The sequence below is a fragment of the Trichogramma pretiosum genome, unplaced genomic scaffold, assembly GCF_000599845.2.
Source record: "Trichogramma pretiosum strain Unisexual culture from Peru unplaced genomic scaffold, Tpre_2.0 scaffold164, whole genome shotgun sequence".
NCBI classification, from domain to species: Eukaryota; Metazoa; Arthropoda; class Insecta; order Hymenoptera; family Trichogrammatidae; genus Trichogramma; species Trichogramma pretiosum.
The window spans coordinates 1-23,276 of NW_019640854.1; the positions used below are offsets into that span (position 1 = coordinate 1).

At 35.6% G+C, this 23,276-nt stretch overlaps 1 protein-coding gene across 3 annotated transcripts in view; it reads left to right on the top strand.

Moving 5' to 3' along the window:
- The first annotated feature begins 19,133 nt into the window (after positions 1-19,133).
- LOC106649231 (CD63 antigen-like) overlaps positions 19,134-23,276 on the top strand; it is a 34,001-nt gene continuing 29,858 nt past the window's right edge. For 2 of the 3 annotated variants that reach the window (XM_014366533.1, XM_014366531.1), the window contains exons 1-2: positions 19,134-19,288; positions 19,986-20,030. The gene's annotated coding sequence lies outside the window, so the exon portion shown is untranslated. Of the gene's footprint in view, positions 19,289-19,985; positions 20,035-23,276 lie in introns of all 3 variants that reach the window. The other variant, XM_014366532.1, reaches the window with a different exon arrangement.

Sequence of the window (23,276 nt, forward strand, 5' to 3'; positions counted from 1 at the left end):
GCCCCGATTGCGTGTGCCTATGAATCAGTTACATAGATTATGTAACAGGTATTACGCCTCCATACACGTAATAGAATTGTAGTATTAAATGAAAAACCTTTACCTTGAAATTATGCCGAATTAAAGAGTTACATTTGTCTTTGGTTGTTATCTTCCAACCACTATTTTTCGGTAAATCTTTTGCTGGAATACTATATTCAATGATCCATGGCAAGCTATAAAATGCGGCAATTGACTTTAGGGCTGTGAGTAAAATAATTTTTCAATACACTGAGTCACAAATAGTAAGAAAATAATAATATTAATAATAATAATAATAATAATAATAATAATAATAATAATAATAATAATTGTATTGCTACCTGAATCAGTTACGTTTTTCTCTAAGTGTGCCAAAATGTACGAAAAATTATCAACATTAAGCGTTAGCTCATCCAAGCTCCGACCATCAGAGATTGTTATCTCGTTAACTTTGATTATTTGCATTGACTTACTAATAAGTGTATCGTAAGAATTGAGCCATTTAGATTTCAATACTTCTTTAGAAACTACCGAAGTTTTGAAAGTTTGACTGAAATCAAATTCAAGCTAAAAAATGACGAATGGATCATGTATTTTATGTATATAATGAGTATATATGTAAAGAAGAAGACCAGTATTAAATCAACATCACTCACTAGATCGAGGCACAAATAAGATTTTAATATCGGCAAATCATCTAGGAATAAAATTTCTCTGTTCGCATAATGAGTTTTTTTATACTCATAGCTCAGGGACCAAGCTTCTCTAATTTTGTTTTCCTTTATTTCGTCTTGAACTGAATGTATTTCCTCTTTCAAACATGAAAGATCAATATTAACTATCGACTAATTAGGTACTATGAAAATAAATTTGATTAGTAAAATAAACAGTATTATAGTTTGAAAATACTTATTTATGTACAATACCTGCAACGGTCTTGACTTTTTTAGCTTCTGTGAACTTCAGCAATTTTGCCTTTTTTCCTAATAGATCTCGTTTTTTCATATATGCTCTATAAAGAAACCCTGTAGTATTGACTCTGCCAGAATCGTTTTGATAATAGCCATGCTCGTAATATAAATATTTTGATTCAGTTTTGAATATTTCTAAAATTTCTTTATTTAATTCTTCGAATTTCGTAGTGCTTATGCTGAAAACTATGTTAATATAGTTAGTGAAAATTTTATTTTTAGTGAATATCTAATCCAGTATAAAAATGAATATAAAATTACGAATTTAATAAAAAATTTCCACGGGTCCTTTGACATTAACAAGCATCCATTGAATTCATTAGTGGAAAATATGTAAAATATCAATTTCTTATACTGGATGTAGAATTAGTATTAGCAAACTCGTGGTCAATAACAATACTACTTAGTGTTTTCCTAAAATCGCTGATATCTTGTTTAAACGCCCATTGATACAGTATAACATGTCCCCAGAAACAATTTTTTTCGTTTAAAAGTTTGAATAATCTTTTGTTTTTAGTAACTGCAATGACGTTAAATTATTTTCGAGCTCAATATTGTATTTAAGAAAAAAAAGTTTGTACTTTGAGTATATTTATAAATAAGAAAATTTTCAAAATTATCATTAGGACACTCCTCTACACTACAATTATTAGGTATTGCATTCTGAGGATTAGATTCTTAATTAGATGAAGTACTAAAATCAAAATTACTATTGACAGGTACTATATGTTACTCAATTGACTGTATTGCGTTACTTGACCAGAGATAGGCAAATTACTATCGACAGGTACTGCATCACTTAATTGACCGTATTCCGGTACTTGACTAGAGATAGGCAGGATTGAAATCGTTTCATTTGAATGGACTGATATTGTAATACTAGATTCATTGAAAAGTACATAATTAAGTGGTAAAGTTCTTTTTCCTGTTGTCAAGCCAAGTTTATAAAAGTGAAGCAATTCTTTGAATTTTAATCGACTTTGATCTTCTGGTAAAATTTGATCTATTTCAAAATCTTCTAATACACAAAACTTATCAATAGTTATGCCATTTTCTATAATTAGTTTGAAAGATTAAATTTTTTTAGTCAGATATAGGCATATAGACAGATAGTAATATTCATGTGTATGTATCTTATTACTCAGAGTAAATCTAGAAGTGTAGATCAAATTTTTTACTTTTCATGTAATCAAATGTGACTTTTAGCACTTGTGGTAAGTAATGCCAAAGTCATTACTTATCAATTTTGTATAATATAGCACTTTACTACTATTGTAAATATTTTTTTGTTCAAATAGTTCCTAATGTAGTTGTAATTATTCATAGTTTGACCGCACATTATGCTAAAATATTTGACTCGAATATCAGAGCATATAATACAACTATAGATCAGATTTTTAACTCATTAAGGGGACACAAACACCTTAAACTCGAAAAAATTTATATTGCTTCATTGAGTAGAATTTTTCCGTTCCTTTCCATTCCATCTTTCGAAATTCCAAAATTTCGATTTTGCCCTGAGATACAGCTGTTTCCGTGAACCCTTTTCCTATACTTTACGTGCTAAATTTTTTCTTCTTTTGCGTTTTATGTCAAGTAGTGTTTTTGGTCATCTATCGTAACTTTTAGAGGGAACCGATTGAGCTTCAGCACCAGGGTCGCGTACACTTCTTCAGAACATCAATGGTTACGGTCACTACCTCGGATGAGACGATCGAACGGGCAGATTGCTCTGCATGAACAGTTAAGCACACATTTTTTTCCATTTTTCGTATTTACCGAAATTTGAGTCATAAAAGTACTGTTTGAGAGCGACCTACTGGTTCGATCGTCTCATCCGAGGTAGTGACCGTAACCGTTTTTACTCTTCCCATGACAGTTTTAGTTGAACCTTTCGGATGACCTTTCATAATTGGATACTGAATACTCTTTTTTTGGTAATCAAGTTCTTTTAACTCAGATTCGGTGCGCTTTTGATCATCAGAACAAACAACAAACAAATCTAATTTGTTTCGTTTGCGTTGGGGACTATCAAACAACTCCTTAATGTAATTTAACGATTCATTTTCGGTTATTTGCGAGTAGCTGCAATCATCAAAAGGCACAATAAGATCCACAGGAGTAGTTGCTGGTGCAAATAATTGTCTGCACAAAGTACTCTTTGAACTGATCGGAATGGATTCAACAGCCATTTGGGAATTTAAGACTTCAACTTCCTTGCTAACGACTGATTCATTCGTTGAGGAAGATCCTTCGCCTGTATGAATTGGTTCTGAGACACTTGAAGCGAAAGGCTGTTCAGCTTGCGCTTCCAAAAATGAAGGTGAGAATCGTTGATGAACAGTCTCTTCGACACCATTGATTTGGTTTTTTAATTGTACCATTTCCATCAAAGAGGCATAAAAATAAGATCTACACCAACGCTCATCGCATAAATCAGATGCAAATAGTAGAAGTTGAAGATGTTGCCGTACCTTGAAGATATGCTTACAAGGCAATTTCATACTCACAAAGCCAAAGTATGTGCACGAATGGGAGGTGGTTTCGGAAATAAAAGTTTTACATGACTTTGATTTAATTTTTAAAATATCTGAAACTTCATCTTTAAAAATTAAATTTTTAGTTTGTGTTAATTGGCGGAACACCCATTTTTTAGCGTACTCTGTCAGATGTTTGTAGTAGGCTTCTTGCACAGGCTCCTGAAAGTATACAGGATTTGTACAAAACAGTTGTAAAGCTTCATTGCTTCTTTCGTTTTCCAAAACTTGAAAAAAGCCGAATAACGATTCAATAAAAATCGTTAGTGCTGGCGACTCAGGGAAAAAACGTTTCAATTTCTGATTCATACATTCGATTCTGTTGTTCGTAGGGGTATGAAAGTTTTTTGTTAAAAAATATCGCACCCATTGTTCCTTGATGTTATACCAATTCGAATTAAAATAATCTATCGGTTTGTCGGATGCAATTCCCAAAAATTCCTCGTACAGCCGATCGTATTCCTCAGCGTGAGCAGCATAATTCATGTTGGTAAGTCCATTTGCCGATATTCTTCTTCAGATAATTTTAATTTTTTAAGGTTTAAACACGTGAAATGTGCAAATAGAGGTTACAACCCCCTTCATTGTAGAAGTGATAGCGTTACGAATAGCAGCGGATTTGTCTGAAACAAATGCGACAGTATTCTGGGTGTCCGGTATATGTTTTTTCATGGCTTCGATAAACCATATGTAATTGACCTCAAATTCATGAGGAAGTAGGCTTACGGCAACAATCTTAGTTGCTCCGTTCCCATCGACTACACCGGCGATGACGACTGGATATGCTGGGTGACTTAATTTATATGTAGCATCCATCATGAGGACTTCGGGATAATTGGTATAAGCTTGTTTCATGAGCTTGTGTTGTGTAGAAAAGCCCTTCAAACATATTGTTTTCATCCACCTTCACTTCAAACACGGCTTCTGTGAAATATAAAAAATAAGTCAACTTAATATTTGGCCAAAACAAGTGGACTGCGTGATACTTACGATTTTTCGTCAAGATTTCTAACATTGTCTTGACACAATTGGTTGGTTGCGCTCTTTTCTCCTTTTGTTTGATATTAGAGATGTCTTTTAATCACACATTCATGCCAGAATTTTGAAGCTGCAACGCTATTTTCATATGGTTAGCACCAGTTGTCACATGATCTTTGACAAAATTTTGTGGCTGTACGGAGGCTGTACGGAGTGAACTATGCACCGATGCGCCAGTAGGCGCAGGGAGTGTCAGTTTTACTGACACGGTTAGTACCGGAGACGCTCACTCAGTGCACGCAGGAGAAGATAGAGGTAGGAAATGGTGTGTGATAAGTGGGTGGGCCCGGCTTCTTGGCCAAGTAGGCTGAAGCGGTAACCAACCAGAATCTATCCATCATTCTGCTTTTGTTTATTTTCCCGCGAGACCACCATTAGGTATTACTTTGCAGGTAGAGGCTTGACTGGTGCTACAAGCTCTTTACAAGTGTATTTTTTTTGCGTCTTCTTCTTGACGCTTCCTCCTGGCCTTCTCTTCGGCTCTCAGTCTGGTCATGACTGAGAGGGCAAAGGAGGTGACCACGTGCCAGCTTGTTTCGTCCTCAAGTATGCGGGGACGAAGTCAGAGCTTTCCTCTTTCCTTTTCAAACCATAAGCGGTTGAAGAAGACATGCACCATACTGGGCCGTAATTCATCAATAATAAAGGTTTAATTAGTTTGTTTTAGTGGTTATACATGAAAAAATCGGTTTTTTATAAGGAAGCTCTGTGCCAATGAATTAGCAGTGGTTTCATTTAGTTACATCGGTAAGTTCAACCGTTATCGCTCAACTAACATGAATTCAATAAACTTTTAATAGAATAATCTTTAAAACGTTTTTATATTTTTATTATCACTAGAAAATAAAGATAATAAAATAGTGTTTTCATAGCAGCGGCTTGAAAGTGACTACATCCCTGCCACTGCGCCAAGCGGTAAGAACGATTTTCGGGAAATTGGAAATGAAAAATAGCATGCAGGTCTAAGCTGCGAAAAGATAAATCCCCAGGGCACGCATTTATCGCTAGTTACACATACTGTAGGACTTTTTTACGGCAGGAACATACTATTTTTAGAATAAAAATTAAATTCAGAATAAAAAATATTTTATTTGGTTGATCGGTAAACGTTCAATAGTAGGACTGCACGATACGATATCAATATCGATCGAATATACCCAAATATCGGTATCGTATTGAATTGACAACTCGTATATCGTATCGTATCGATATCAGCGATAATTTCTGTATAAAAATATCGTATCGTATCGAAATTGATATGATATCGATACGATATTTGATAATTTATCGATAAATTTTTAATAATAAATTATAATAATAACTTTTTATATAAATTATTGAAATGCTTTATTGTTTAATAATATTTGAAACGATGAATAAAGTTAAATAATATAATTTTACACTAAACCTAATTGAACATATTTTAAAAATTGTATCAATCTACTTCACATATTTCTTCTCTACAGTCACTTTTCATCCATCTATTGATGCATATAAGTTCTCTTAAACTTTCATCTTCAAGTGAGCATCTCGTTTTACTTAAAACTAGTGAGGACCCAGAAAATAACTTCTTGCATGGCACAGATGTTGCTGGGATGCAGAGTACATCTCAGTAATAAACACTATAGCATGTCAAAAGATTTCACTTGGCACGTCCTGCATCAATAAAGTCAAAACTTGCAATACGCGTGACGCACAACGTCTGTCGATTAAACGATTTGCAAAAAAACAAAAGATGTAGTGGGCAAGTACGTGTATGCGAAGTAGGGGCCGCTCGTATAAAAAAGATACATGTACATAACAACAACATTACACAGGAATGGCATAGGGGGAGCCCCTATTTTACTTTGTCTACGTTCTCTCATCGTTTCAGATTTATGTAACCCGACTGTACGTTTGCGTCCACGCCGTGGCTTACATCTTTTTTTTGACGATGCGGTGGTACATTAAACAAAGACACACGAAATACCTGCTCATTTGTAAGGAATGCTATTGGGCGTCGAATTTTATATATGTAGATATAGTAATAGCATATGAAAATTGCGGCCTACCCCCGGGGATAAGCATGGGCTTATATGGAGCCGTAATGTTAATCCCCGGGGGTACGCCACCATGACTTCGACGCCCAATAGACATTGCGCAGCGCGTACCAAAAAGGAATTTCCAAAAGAACTGCTGTAACTTTATAGGCTTCGTAGTAGACCCTACGGTCTATGTTCGCAAGCGCTAGAAAAATTGAATATCATTGACATGTTCTCTCGCCTTCCATCATAATTCGCATGTTTGCGGTTGAGCGTGTTTATCGCGTTTTAAGCACGTTGCAAAAAAGTTAATATAGATAATTTCGATATTATGAGGTTATTAGTATCGACGATACGATATTATAGACGATACATTATCCAAAAAAATATTGTATCGTTCTGGAATTCTTACGTACGTATCGTGTCGATATTTTTCTCGAATATCGTGCAGCCCTATTCAACAGCTAGTAATGTTTTAACACCGAAAATAAAACACTATACTCAGATACATAAAAATAAATTTTTTTAGTAAAATAAAGATACTCACTAGCTTTATTGAATACGAAAGCCATCTCAATTAAATATTGGATGGCTTCTGTCGTTGAGTTTCCATCGACAATAATAATAGAAGCATTTTCTATGATTTTTAAATTTTGTCTGAACAGTTCAATATTCAATTTAGAAAAATTCTTCATTTCACCTATACCTAAAAAACAATGCCCGGCCTTACTGACTATAGCAGTGTACCTACAATTAGAAAAATATTATATTTCTTAGAATTATGATGAATCTTCGAAAATGAAATTTTTTCATTATAAATTCTCGAAAATAATAAGGAAATAGAGGTTTTAGTTTTAGTATGCTAACATGCAAAGTACTGGCTGTCTCAGTTTTCGCACCGCACAACACGTTATGGTGATTTACCTCTCGAGACTCAGATTATGAAATTACGCAAAAAAGTCGAACTATTTTATTAACAATATCCTTGTACGTACGTAGCACGTGCAAGGACACATAGAGATCTTCCTAAAATATGTTACGGCATGCCCTAGCAGCCATAAAAACTTCAAGAGCACGGAAATACGTGGTCATGCGTCCATCGCGGTTATCGTTGATAACAAAATCTGAAACATCTGATATTGCAGGAGTGTCTTTGCCATAATGCCTTGAAACATCTTGAAATGTGTAACTGCACGAAAAAACGTGTTCATGGATGCCTGATAATAATCTAAATTTCCCAAAGTTACACGCGGACAAAAAGACTCGTAAGTAGAGCAAATTCATAACGAGCCGCCTACACTTTGATGTGTCACATGAAAATCTTTTAAATTATAATATACTTTTTTTGTGGTATTTTTTACCACACTTAGAGCACTTGAGTTGCTTGCCGTTTGAGCTTAGAGTTTTTGATCGATTAACTCGCTTGAACATCGAAACATTTTGTGAGCTAAAATAATTTTTTTATAGATGTGTATCATAACATTCCAGTCTATCTTCTTCTAATCGTAAATGATCAAATAAGGTTGCCAAAAATCTGTCATTGCTACTGATTTCAACTGTACAAGTGACAATTATTCAATCCGTTGTCCGAAAATCATTTTTTGTGCTTTGGTAAAGTCATATTACAAAAAATAGGAAAATCTAAAGGATACAACGATTCACTTTTTAAGAAAGATCGGAGGATTGAAAAATTGACCAAGAAAGTTATGAAAAAATTCATGAAAATTGAAAAAAAAGTTCATAATCGATATTGTTTTTCTCATTGTTGTTAATATTTTCATTTTTATAGAAATAAAGAATCTCCAGCATGTTCACAGTCTTCATCGAGTGAAAGTTCGACTTCATCTCAGCAGAAGTGGAGAAGACCTTGTGAAAAAGCAACACCAAAAATTTTAAAACCAACCCTTTTCCGAGCCACAACACGATAAACCGTGGAGCAAAAAGTTCCCTTTGCCAGAAAGAATGGCTCTGACTTGAATTTGACTAGACCAACACGAATTAACGAGATGATCTCCGGTAGTGTGATGATGTCTGCCAAATTCAGATTTGCGGGCTTAAAACAAATTTTAATACCTTAGTTACGCCATATAACAACGTTACTGCACAGAATCACAGAACACGAATAAGCACACAGTAATAAGAGCAAGTACAGATAGGTAAATAAACTGCTCGGGAGTGAGCTGAGATCACACTATATCACGTATAGTCACTGACACAAACGCCGAAATCAAATGAAACGAGAGAAAAATTAAATAAAATAAAATTTTTAGTGAGGATGAATAGTCGCCCAGGATGAATTTTCGCAGATGAGTTGTCGTGGATGAGCTGTCGCAGGATGAGTTGTCAAAGGATGAGTAGTCCGGATCCTCTTTTCAGTAACATCACTAAGATCGATCGAAATAATAAAGAATGCTTTATTTTTTGTGAAATTTAATAAAACAATTATTTCATCCTTCACTTTCAATTTCTTGGGTGAGAAAATTTAACTCCGCAATTATAGCGAGACAAAGACAGCAATTGATCTGCTGTCCTTTCTGACGCAAATCATACGCGTCAGGAGTAAGGAGACTACAAGGAAAGCTCTCGAAATGAAGGGTTTTGAATTGATAAAAGTTTGGCCTCTATCACTCCATCAACTTTAAAAAATTACAATGCGTCATGAAATGATGGTTATTTTGCAATAAAAATCCTAAATTCATTATCAATCCATATGTCCCAAGCATACTATTCATTTCTCGTTCAAGAGTTCAAATCAGGAAAATTTTAGAGCTCATTAAACGGCATTGAAGTAGCTATAGCTGCAAAGTAACCACTTTTTTTTAATGTCCGCTGATAAGGCAGCGGGTTCCTAGACGCGTTTATCATGCAAGTACTCCCACGAATATCGAAGAGCGCATCTGTCGCAAGTACTTGAAGCCCCACTTTGACTCGCTCCCCACTTGTTTCTTCCGCAACCGTATGTTAGGCATGTGAGAAAAGGAGACAAAGATATGGGTTTCGCCCCTCTTTTCGGCCGTGAACAAGGGAAACGCGAAAATGCGGCATCGGCGCTACAGCGAGCGCTAAGCGAGCGAGAAAAGAAGGGCAGTCGCCTACGGATATAAAAGGATCATGCATCGAGGACTCGCTCTTCATGAATGTTCCAAAGAACCAAATTCTCTAAACAATGTAAGTATCTTAGCTGTCGTGGCAAGACTTTAACCACAATGGCATAAGAAAGTTTTAAGTGTTTTAATCTGAGAGCCAATAATTGTCTTCGTAGCCCTGAGCAAGCCTTTGAGGTTGCAGTAGGTTGAGGACTATTCAACTCAACAAAAGTCAATAGTTGCGCCGTCGAACTAAAATACAAAACCTGAGCGAGCTTGTGAGCAGGAGAAGGTTGTGTATAAAAAAAGTTGAGTTTACTCCTTTTTCGATTCTAGCAGTTTTTACTTCTACAGCAATCCCAGTATAACCAGGAGAGTATAATGAGATCTGTTTGGAGATGGTCTCATACGATATGAACTGAACTTCACTTATGGAGTTCGTTCAATTCTTCAAATGTAACATCTATAAATCTATATCATACTATAAATATTGATATGGGAGGTATTACACTCAATAAATATACTCTCGAAATGTATAAAAAAAATTTTTTTTATTCATTTTTACACGTTTTTAAGAATGAAAATCGTGACTAAAGTAAGCTGAGAATAAAAAGAAGATTGTGCTCCGTTGATGATATCTTTGCGATGAGCGGTCTGAAACAAATAAAAAAAACCGCTGCCAATGTATTGGCAAGTAGCTTCCTCATACTTTTTTTTTAACTTAAAAATAATTTGAAAATATTAATATCATCTTTCTAATTACGAAAGCGAAACGAAAGCGCCTCTCAGCTTTATCGGGTATCTCAAACAAACAATGCAAAAAAAAAAAAATTTTTTTCTTAAATAGAAAAAAAAACGTTACGTTTATCGATAAATGAATTTTTCTGGCTTCGTCCCTATGTCATAACGAAAAAAATAAGCCCTCCCCCGTCACGATACGTGCTACCGTTATCAAGGAATCACTCTACACAGCCATACAGCCGCATACACCCACATACATTCCAAAATGTGTCAAAAATTCGATCTAGTATATAGAAATATCATTAAATATATCCTACGATAATTATATACGAAAGCCTAAATGTATCCCATCACAAAACTTCCTATATGAGGGAGCAAAAGGAAGAAAACGACAATTTCCCGCAAAAAAAATTTTTCCCGTAAAAAAAAATTTTTAAAAATCGAAAAAAAAATTTTTTTTCTTCGTTTATCGCTAAATACAATTTTCTGGCTTCATCCTTACATCATAACGAACAAAAAAAGCCCTCCCCCGTCACGATACGTGCTACCGTTATCGAGGAATCACTCTACACAGACATAAAAAAATTTCCAAAAATTTTTAAAAATCGAAAAAAAATTTTTTTTTCTTCCTTTATCGCTAAATACAATTTTCTGGCTTCATCCTTACATAATAACGAACAAAATAAGCCAAACCCCGTCACGATACGTGCTACCGTTATCGAGGAATCACTCTACACAGACATACAGCCGCACACACACACACACACACACACACACACACACACACACACACATACATACCAACATGTGTCAGAAATTCGATCTAGTATATAGAAATATCATTAAATATACCCTACGATTACTCTATAAAAAAGCCGAAATGGAGCCCATCACAAAGCTTCCTCTATGAGGAAGCAAAACAAATTGTTTTAGATTCAGTATGTTAATAGCTATTGTATAAATTGAACGATTTTCGATTTTTGAAAAATTACACGTGTTTATTTGTTCGTATGTTTTCATGATTTTGTGCAAAAAAAAAAAAAAAATACTCAGAATCAAAATTTTGAAAACTCCTCAACTCATACAATAGCTGTAGTTCTAAGAATGTCTGATTAAAATTTCGTGAGAATCGGTTCACTATTTCCCGAGATATCATCAACGTGCCATTGAAAAACCTTATTTTGAGAAAAACGCGATTAAAGTGTTTTTCATGTAAAATCGATGCCTGTACCCTGTAATGTACCTACTGATTATTCAAAATGTACATTTTAATCTTGAATGGCCTTCCTTCGATTGGTTCTGGCTTACTTAGATGCATCGGTGCTGCGACGGTTAGCAAGTTTTACGCGATCTCGGTCGCGTTCAGCAACAAAACGTTCGGCAGTCGGTCCAATTTCGACACCCATCACTTTCAAAATCTTGAAAATTGGTTGAAAATCTTGGTTGTAAATGCAAGCTGTACAGTAGCTTCGTTGTAAATGCAACAGTTCGTGCAAGAGAGTTCAACAATTTTTTTGCTACTGAAGATATGTTTAGGAGTCATTGACCAAACACACTTGTTGAATGACTCGTAATTGTTTTGTGTGTTTCCACCAAGGTATCTTAAAAGTAGTTCTGGCTTCATCAAATTTTCATAAATAGACTTTAAAACTTCTTGAAGATCTTCAGCAAAAACTGGAAAATGTTTGTATTTATCAACTGATTTATCTCTCACAGCATGCAAGTACTTGCACCAAGACTCGCTGCAGTATGAATGCTATGGATTATTATCAGTTGATATTTTATGATAGTGTCTACCCAGATCTCTTTCCGCATTTCTTCAACTGAATCAAGGTGTCTTTTTATTGCCAAACTATAATTGGTTGACAGCTCTTTGATTATCTTAATTGTTAGATCTTAGGTTTTTAGAACTGGATCTTTTTTATAGTGACTTTTCTTCTTTTTACAATTTTTGGAGGTCTAACTTCTGCAACCTCCTTCGCATATTCTGTCAACTTCCATTTTTCTGGCACTTCCCAAGTGATTCGCACTAAGCTGTTCTTTATGCTCCTCATACCACACATCAAACACAGCTGAGTTAATTTTAGATTTCATTTTTTGACACGATTTACAGAAACTGGATTTAATGGCGGCATTTGCAACTTTTTTGCAGTGCTGTTACACAAGAACGACAATGCCAATTAGATAAGAATATTCTCTCTTCTGTCAGGAACCATCACCTGAAGCGGTCAGAATATTGTCTGTTTCTCCGTGTCCAACATTTAAGAGTTTTTCTTTTTTAACAGCCTTGAGCATCGCTACATGGAACACATTTTTTACAGCGACGCTAATAGAATCAATGATCTTATAATAAAAAAATGATGATAATTCAGTTCCACGTTCCATAAGACCACTGAAAATATTGATTCCACTCAAACCAACACCAATCAAACGCATTACATACACTAAACGACGATTGATTTCGAATCCAGTTGCGATTAACGGATATGAATTTATATACTGTCTCCGCACTCACACGAAACGCAAACTTTGAAACCAAAACTACGTTGACCATACTTCAAGGAAGACACATCTTCATCACAATCTTTACACTTCACATATAGCTGTATCGTGGAAAAAAATGTGAAAAATTTATAAAACTATAACCAGTTGTTTCATCAATTTTTACATCAAAACTTGTATCTCTGGATTTTTGGAGCTTCTTCGCCGATGTACTCGTATAACTCGTATTTGACTTAATATTTTGTTTTTGAACGCCGTGGAAAACCTTTTTCTTCGGTTTCGATTTCGTACTTCGTCGTCTCCACGAATTTCATTGAAGCGAAATTTTTCTTTCCAACGTAGAAGCAGAAAAGTTTTCCACAATTTCAAATTTGAGTGATGAAACAGGTCACTATAACATCTATTTAAGTAGCCAACTGATATTCTTTATTGACATGTAAATACTTGTTTCTAATAATAAGAGACTGACATCGATAAATTTAAGTACGTTGTGACGATGTCACTGAGCATCAAAGTACGTAAATTACGCGAGCTGTAATGTGTGAATGCATGAGTGAGTTGCGCGACCGAGAAGTATGGTAAGGTAGGGAAAGTGAGTATCACTCGAGCGCGCGTTCGAGGTTCAGGGCAAAGGAGGGGCCAAGTTAACCTCGGACGTGCTTCTCGGACCACGTGCACTGAAGAGTAGATCGATTCGTGCGAATCGAGCGCCTCGCAAAAAAAATTTCGATTTTTTGAAACATTTAAAGGTAGATCCATTGAATAGAAATTCTGTGTAATTTTATAATATCCTATCTTTTTGAAATTAGATAATGCTTCAAGATTTGCATTACTATATTTCATTCAGTTAAGTTTAAACTATAATAAAGTAATAGTCATGCGAAGCTTACCTTGCTGTGTTTAAACCAACCATAATTTCTACATTAGAGCCAATTGATTGAAGAGATTCTAATATCGACCATCCTTCAGCATCGTTTCCAACAACACTTAAAAAATTGACATTTCTGATACCTATTTCCATAAGTCCTTTTGTGATATTAAGACCAACTCCTCCAGTTGTTTTAAAACTTATTCCCTCATACGTTGAACCATTGAGCTGTACATCGATGAACAGTTGTTTGAGAATTAGTTGTTGTCTCAATTAATTATTAAAGGGATGGTTGCATGGGTAGGTCGCACAATGACTGCTTGAATGCATGAAATTTTTTGGTTTTTACAATTTTCTTTATTTCACACTTCACCACTATAATAAAACAATCATTGAATTGTTCACTTTGAAAGAATTTAATTTACAAGAATATGAGTTTAAGAAATTGTATTAATCTTTCATTGAGTCGCAATGAGCAGTCAAACTGAGAGCACCGAGATGTCAACTTGAGCGGAGCACGAGACAGAGTAATCGGAGCAAGACGAAAAGCAAGGTTATATTAATTCTCTCGTCCTCTGCGTGAGCTGCCGGAAGTGAGCGGTGCTGAGAATCTCGTGAGCTTACACATGGGTTGAGCGTAACCTCACTTTTCCTCGCAGTGACTCCGTGCTTTGGTCAAATTGCGCCAGTGAATGAAAAGACTCTACAGGGCCTGAAGAAGGCATTATTGATCTTCTTCAGCACTCGTGTAGGTTCTTTACCTGATGTTGTACGCCGAGATGAGCCGATCCAATGAGTTGAGCAATGATGCAATGCCGAGTGAGTAGTCGTCGATGAGTGGCCTATGTTGATTTTCGTGTCCCACTTGGGTTGAGAGCAGCAGATGTGGACAGTTGAGCAGTCGCAGATTATGTCGAAGTTGTCTGGATAAGCTGACTTCGACGTTGAGGGTAATTTGGAGCTCGAGTCACACGCGAGAGGCGAGGTTAAAACGAGCTAGCAAAATGTCGAGGTATCTCGAGGAGCGCGAGATGCACTAGTGACCAAAACTCACGTGTCCGTCGCGAAGAACGCGCTGCACGTAGATTCGCGCCAGGCACGAGACGCCACGCCATCTCTGAGCGCGCAGCAATAACTCGTACGGCCCGACTCACACTGCACGTGAGCTTGAACGTGACCACGGCAGTTGATCAACACTGTTCGGGAGATTTCTCGAACAACAGTATTAAAGTTGAAGTAAGTTTTATTCACACTATGATCATCAATTCGATAAGCCTTATCACGATTTAATTATTTATATTACATGTTGGAAAAATATTATATTAAATGGTGCAACATTATAGATTTCGCTTCATAAAGCCCTATGTGCATCAGTCAATCAGGCCTAGTTCCTCGTCAAAATTTGAGCCAATCAGTCGCGTTGTTTAAACAAATGGACCACGCACAGACGGTCGAGGCTGTAAGCGAGTCGCAGCGTTCGTTCTTCTTCCTCCAGGTGTTGTGGCACGAGCACGCCTCGGCGTACTTCGTCTGGGTCGTCATAGAGAAGACATTTTAGATAGTCATTTCCTGAATGTCGTTTCGTTTTGGTTGATCATATTTATTTAATTATTAAGAGGTGATTTGCAAAGTAGTTATATTAGTGTAAGCGTTGTTTAAGTGTATTGTGTATCTCTGAGTGTTCACATCCAATAGTTTTGGGTATTGATAAAAATTGTGTGTATGTAAAGCCGTAGTATAAGCATTGACACTGTACAAATTTAGTAAATTGAGCCGGAGAATATAAAGCCTGAAATTAAGAACAAAAGTTTTATTATTGGCTACGCCTGTTACCATCCAATTCCACTCTCAGCTTCCTCTAAAGGTGATTTGCCCCCGAGTTTTTGACACTGAGAAATCCACAGTGTTACAATAGATTCTCTTTTTCAGTAGAAGAAATACGATAATAATAGTATTTTTATATTTATATAATATGAGTTTTGAGGGTATGAGCGAAACGCAATTTTATTCGTCCAGAAAAAAAAGAAAATTTATTTAAACGAATCAGAACTGAATTAACTACAGGAGTCCCTCATTATACGCGGATTTATTATCCACGAAATTCGTTTTCCGCGGTTAGTCGATTTGCGTCCGTCCCTTCGTATCCGCGGGTCGAGTTTTGTTATCCGCGGATCGAAGATCGTGATTTTTTTCTCGGACGTATCTATATTCAGTTTGAATTTGGTTAGTGTAGATGCGTAAATCGAATTTGTCAATTAACCTAAATTTGTTGAAAATTTATAAATTTATTTAAGTATGGCTTTCTCTAAAACTCCGTCGAAAACTGCCTCAAAAACCACCGGCAGATCGGACTGATGGTGCACCTACACCGATTTTAGATTCAAAACTGATTGTCGAAGTTATGGATCTAGTTATTCAAGCAGGTGAATAAGCAATGATTCATGATCCAATAATGACGCGTATCTCGACTTTCGAACACTACTGTGATTTAGCTGCACAAATTTATGAAGAAATGCACAAAGATATTTTGAGATGAGCAAAGCAGAAAAAATGAACCACTTACTTTAAATATATATGAGTTGTAAATGTAAATAAACATATATGAATAGATAAACTACTCAACCAATACGCTTATTTGTAAGTAAAATGTACATATAAACTGTGCTTTCTCGAGATTGAGGAACGTAACCCTCTCTTTCCCATAAGAGTAAGGTCTTATTATCCGCGGTTTTGTTATACGCGGTACTTTTGAGGAACGTAACCCCCGCGTATAACGAGGGACTCCTGTATTGAACGTGGAATATACTGACCTATAAATAGAAGAATCAAAAATTAAATATTATTCTAACTCTTCTCTTTTTACTATAGTGTCTCTGTAGTAATATCTTTATATAATATTTCTGTGGTGGGAATGCCAAACGACGTAAGTTCACTTTTAGTGTTTTTGAAAAAAACACATTTTAAATTGCTTGTGAGTATATAGGGAGGCTTGAGAGATAATGCGTTTGTAAGTTACGGGACTGAAACTTCGGGAAATGATTTTTTACAAATTTATTAAATTTGTTTTGATATTTATTGATATACGATATTCGATTTGATATTCTGTGCACAAAATGGCACAAATTGTCAAATATATTTTTTTTCTTAAATATATTAAATTATATAAGATTCAACTTTTCACTTTACTATAACTTTTTAAATAGGTCGTTTACCTAAGCTTTTTGTTTTACCATTCGGCAGAGTAATGCACCCGAGCGCAGCGGTGCCAGAATGTGCGACTCATACCACCAAAAAGCGTATCTTAAATGTTAACATAAGACACGCAGTGCTACAAAAAGATTTATAGCACTGCCTGGCTAAAGTTCACGTTTAAGGCACGCTATGCAGTGACTTAAGCTGCTCATTATTGTACTGCGGCGCGCCTATCGCACCAGCGTAGCAAGTGCACTAGGCTCACACCGTGACGCTATAACGAGCACCTTATATCTCGCTAATGGAGGTCTAAACGTGAATTTAGCCCAGTGCTATAAAAAAGCATGCGATAATTATGACTCAAGTAGCCCATTCTTAACACGTACCCTCGCTTCGCTCAGGTGCAGACCGCGCCGTGCAATAATGGCCTGTTTAAGTCGCGCGTATCATAATATACTATTTCAATTCAAGATTTAATTATGTGATGATCATACTATATCTGGTCTATGATAAATTCACAGATTCAGTACTTTAATTTTCAGTAAAACTTTAAACAGTTAACAGTTTAACTTTGAACTGTATCTCTAGTTCTAAAGAACTTTGGGAGTTTTTAAATATACCAAATTGAAGATAATTTTGTATCCTTTAAGACGATACATTTATCATTGGGGTTCAAATTTGTCTAGCATGTGCAACTCTTAACAAACCGAAAAAATAATATCAAATGTAGTTTCGAGCGCGGCACAAAAGGTTGGACATTTTATATTGTAACTTCAGTAAAAATTTAAATAACCCTATACAAAGTGGTTGAAAACGTCTTTGAAAGACGAAGAAATTGGTTAGTTTGTCTCAAAAGCAGCAAAATTACGCAACGTACAGCTGTACAGGCCCAACCGCACACTCGGCAATCAGATTGATTCGAGCTAGCAACAAGTAAGGCCGCTAGCAGCAAACATTCAAGTTTAGGCAGCTTGTTGTGCACTCCTCTTTCTGTACTCTTCTATAACTATTATTTTTGATTATTACTAATTTAATTTATGACTTATTCAATTCTCAAATGGAGTATTTTTACTTCTGTGGCCTACCTGACGTTTCTTAGTTCAGGGTCGAACCATAACACTATGGTCAAATATGAGGACAATAAAAAATAAAGTTAAATTACTCAAAAGAGCTGTTATTTAATAACATCTTCTGATATTTTCATCTCATTGTCTATTTATTAGCTAACTTACTTTTATAACTTTTTTTTCTGTTTACTGCATGTAATAATCTCCCAAATCGTACCAATGAAAAAATTCTCAGCCTGTCTAATGGAAGTTTTTAATAAAATTTTGATTAACTTATTTCATATGCACGCCGAAAACCGCTTTTCTATTGACTATAAGTATTTTATCAAGTGCTAAATTACTTGCAGCTTCGTGTGCAAAAAACAAATAAATGTCCTACTTTTTATCTTTTTTAATAAAATTCAATTATTTTTGTAATTTTTCAGATGACGAGCAGTATTGGAGAAAAATACGAGTGAGCTTATCAGGGCTATACTCATGCTGAATGCTCCAACAGTACTAGGGAAATTATAAAGTCTGATTTTTCAAACTTTCGCTTTTGTTTATTTTTTTTTATTTCTTAAAAAGTAAAATTAAATGATTTTTTTTTGTATTCGAGAAATTAAAAATTACTATAACGAAAAAAAAATTTTTATTCATAAGAAGGAAAACACTAATTATGGTTTTGATGATTCTTTATAATTATTTTTCGCTGATTGGAAATGATAAAGGTTTGTTGAAATTTTGATTACAGACTTTAAGTTTAATTATCATATATTTTTGTCTAAAAATAAATGAGAATAAAAAAATATTGAGAATATTATGGACTTGTAATTAATGCATATTTAATTTCAATTTCATGATTTGATAGAGTTCATATCAATTTATTTATCAACACTTTCATCTCTTTTTAGTGGATACATAAATAATCAGATATTTTACATGAAAGGAATAATTGCATCAAGTAAAATCTGATTTGTTTGCAGATGTCAAGTATAGTGTAATGTAGGTGTGAAGGACATGAGCGCACGCTCAAACGGAAGCAGCGAAAATATATTTATCAAACTTGCTCTTGGGTATAGTTTAAAGGTAAGAAGTATACCACTTAGATATTATTGACATTTATCATTTACGCAGTAAATTTGGTTATGTTTTTGTGAGTATAAGAAAGGAATTTTCATGTGAAATTTATTCATACAGATATTTTACATGTAGTTGATATTTCACAAAAATTGCAATGCGTGAAATTTATATTTTTCATCTAGGTAAGTCTATTCATCTCTTTATGAAATTTGTAAATATTAATAATTTGAGAAAATAAGTCAATCATTCGAAAGAATTAATATTATCAACTTAAATTTGTAAATTTATTCATGATGAATTATTTTGTATGATTTTGAAAAGAACTTATCTTCACAAATTATTTTTCCTATGATGCAACAAAAAATGAAATGTATAATTGATTAATCGAATAAATTAAATATAAGAATGCTGAAAATTGAAGAATCAAAAAAACAAATGATATTAAATTATAACTTTAAAAAGACAATCTTTGCCGGCTATCTTGTTATCTTAATAAAGTAGAGAATCGAAACGACATGCAATCTACATTATATCACATACATTTTCTAAATAATTAATTGAGTTCATAAACATTCATTCAATAAAAGTAAATTATTATAGTTCATCTAAAAAATCTAGAAACTCAATCATTCTAAATTGATGCAACATTTTGATTTTTTGATAGTATTTAGAAAGATATTATTCAACTATGTTGTGATTATTTTTGTTTCTCTTAAACTATACTATATTATAACTTAGTAAAGAATGCAGTAAGGAATGGCTTAATTCGTTTTCGGGCTTACGTATGATTAATAACATAGTCTCTCATGAAATAAATGTTTCTATCGAAATTAATTGCATGAACCAAAAATTGAATGACAAAGTTATTTCTCATTCCAGATTTTTTTGTTGGTGTGTATGGCAATCAGGACTATGAATATAAGTGTAAGTAAGTATTATTAAATTACTTCGAAATGCAACAATTTTTTGCCTACTTACTTTGCGGGAAATCTCAAAACATAGAAGTTTCTGTCATAATTCTTGGTTATTTATTTAAGATTTGAATTTTGTCGACCAAATATTTGAGATAGCATAAACATCATTAATTATTTAAAGATTAATTATTGTCAGTTTTTATAATTGGATTTTTCCTCTTTTCCAAAGTGAAAGAAGTTCATCTAAAGGAGACTAACAACAGAAGAGTGTATAGAATAGGTGCTTGAAAGAATAGCCCAATTATAGCATAGGACCGTGAATGTTCGTTTAAGACAGAAACGAGGGCGACAACTAGAGGTTGTTCACGTGAGCAAGTTTACCCCCACGACCGAGGTCAGTGACAACATCAATCGCATCACCACATGTGAGTACCGTTGCGGCAATAAAGATGGTATCGAAATGCGGCCACTACAGCAAACACACAAAAAATTTGACGTGGATCGCAACTCGGTCGTTTGTCCAGCCAACTTCTTCTGGCCCTCTCTTCGCTTCTGAGTCTAAACATAATTGAGCTGGCAAAAGAGGACTCTGCTTCGCAGTTGCATTAAGCAGCAAGCATGAAACTAACAATAGTCTCGGGCTCCAAGAGTCCGTTAGTGAAGTGGTGGAATCGCTCTCTTTCTTCCGCGAATCGAAGACAGTGAAAGAAGACGTGCTTGATGCTTTGCACTGCAGGTGATGTTCTTTTGCCGTTTCCTGCTGGTTAACAGTAGAACTTGGGTTTTTTGATTGGCGGTTTTCAATCCCAGCTTTCCGAGTGCTCCGCAAACGAATCGGAAAGTCTCATTTGCGACCGATTTAAACGTTCGTCGATGCGCAGCGTAAATGGTGAAGTGCCGATAATAACGCAAATGGCTTTACGAGAGAATATACGAAAGTTTCAAATCATGCACAGGTGGACCCATCAGTGGATTGAAGCTGCAAACGTAAAGCTTTCCTCCTATTTGAGAATTGTTTAAACAATAAATAATAATTTGGATGGGTGCATGATAGGGTCTCAAAAGAAAACACTGCATGAGTCAGTTGAATTTCATTTTCACTGTTTTCTTTATTTTCACTCAAAATCACTGTTAATTTAAATAAAAACTGAGTCAATTAATTCAAAATATTGATAATAATTATAAAGTAATTGAGTTCACTGATATTATGATTGATTTTACACTTGAGTTCACTCAGATAAATTGAGTAGTCGATGCGAAGCGAGATTGTATTAATTCACACTTAACTGTCAAGGAGTCTTTACAAAGTTTGAGTTCTCAATACGAAGTTGATTTTATTAATCCAGTCTGATTTGCTGTGAGTTGTAGCAATTGAGATAGGGAAACGCTTCTCTTGAGTTCACAGCGAGTTGAACTTGATTTGTGAGCAGACCGGAGCACAACGCAAGAGGTTAAATTAATCCTCTCGTGTGCAGGTGTGAGCAGCCGAATGAGTTGATCGAGGTCACGTGAGATTGCACATGGCTACGTGTAACCTCACTTTCACTCGTCGTGTGCTCGTGCGATTGAGATGCGCCAAAATAATCCCGAGAGTTGAGGTGATGACAAAAAGATTCCACCAGGCCTGCAGTAGACATTATTGGCCTTCAATTGCAGTCTGGATGGTTTCTTTACCTGGTCGCAATCGATGACTTTACTCCGATGCGATGACCGATGAGATGCGCTTCGATGAGTAGAGCGATGAAAAGAGCTTGCCGAAACGTCATTGTTGACTGGCTTGCACTCGTTGAGGCGATATACGGCGGTTGAGTTGATGAAGCTGTCCAAGGTGATGATGCTCGATGTAGCTTCTGTTGAGGCGACGTTGGGGATTTATTCGCAGCTGAACCAGGTCGATGCACGAGACACGAGCAAGATGCAGATTAGACGAGTGCAGAAACGAGAAGGCCGAAATCGCGAACAATGCGCAGATAGCAGAGTGGCCATCGGCACGTGCCGAGGCGCGACGCCATCTCTCGCCGCGCAGTGAGAATCACTCCGATGCTTGCACAGCACGTGACGTGTGCGTGTATAAGCAGCTCGCTCATACCTGTTCGAATATTTCTCGAACACCTCCAATAATCCTTGAGTCTCCTATATTCGATATGAAACCTAGCAGGGCACCCACAGCCTTATTAGCGTTATTGCTAATGATTTTTAGCTGTTCACCGAATTTCAGCTTGGCTTCGATGTGTAGGCCGAGGTACCGTATATTAAGCACTGACTTGATATGACATTCACTGGCTCCAAAGGTAATTCTAACTGTAACTTTTTCCTGCTTGTGACCAGAAGTACTTCGGATTTCTCGTCAGTAGCTTGCACGCTCAGGTGTTCAGAAGCAGCTCACATAAAACTAATGGAGTCGTTAAAGTCAAGCTGAATTTGTTGACAAAGTTATCCCCGAAGCGAATAACTAATACAATATTAGGTAGCTTAAATTGCAGGATCCTACTTTTGTACATGGATTTATAAAGCTCTAGTTTTCAGGTAGTAATTTTTTTTTCTCCCTATGTTTCTTCTGGAGAAGGCTTGCAGGAGGCTATATAACCCGTGCACAGGAAAATTGTTACTACCCCCACCCTGCTGTCTTGCAGTTGGCCTGTCCCGAGGACCTGTGGGACGAGGGAAACTTGGGAGTGTTCGTACTGCGTACCCCCTTTTTCTCCATCCTCCTGAAAAAACCCAACTCGAGACAGTCGGAGCACATTGGGTTCTCATTCCACCGAATGACAATCAAAAAAATCTGAGTACCCTCACTAGGATTCGAACCCGTGGCCACTCAAACGGACGATGTCTCGATGCCATTATACCAATATATGAAATTAGGTACATTTATATACTTTTTCATCTGCTCTTAAACTTATTGAATCAAAAATATCAATATCAATAATGGTCTTTAAAACATGATGATAAACAAACAAGATGGAATAAAGTAGACATTTATTTCAATAATTTTCTCAACAACTTGAAAAAATTTGGTTGAAGCAGATTAATGTCTTGGGAAAAAAACAAGACATAACGAAACGTAAAATTTTCTCCTCTTTTTAAATCTGAAATAAAATCAGTGGGTCATCGAGTTAAAAATCGATTTTTGTTCGCTGAAGTTTAGAGGTTATGTTCGAGGTCAAACTCAAGTTCCGATTGGATTCCTCGTGGAAAAATGCGTCGGACAAGGTGTGACACGGTGAATTTTTGTGCCCCGACACCGTCGTACTGA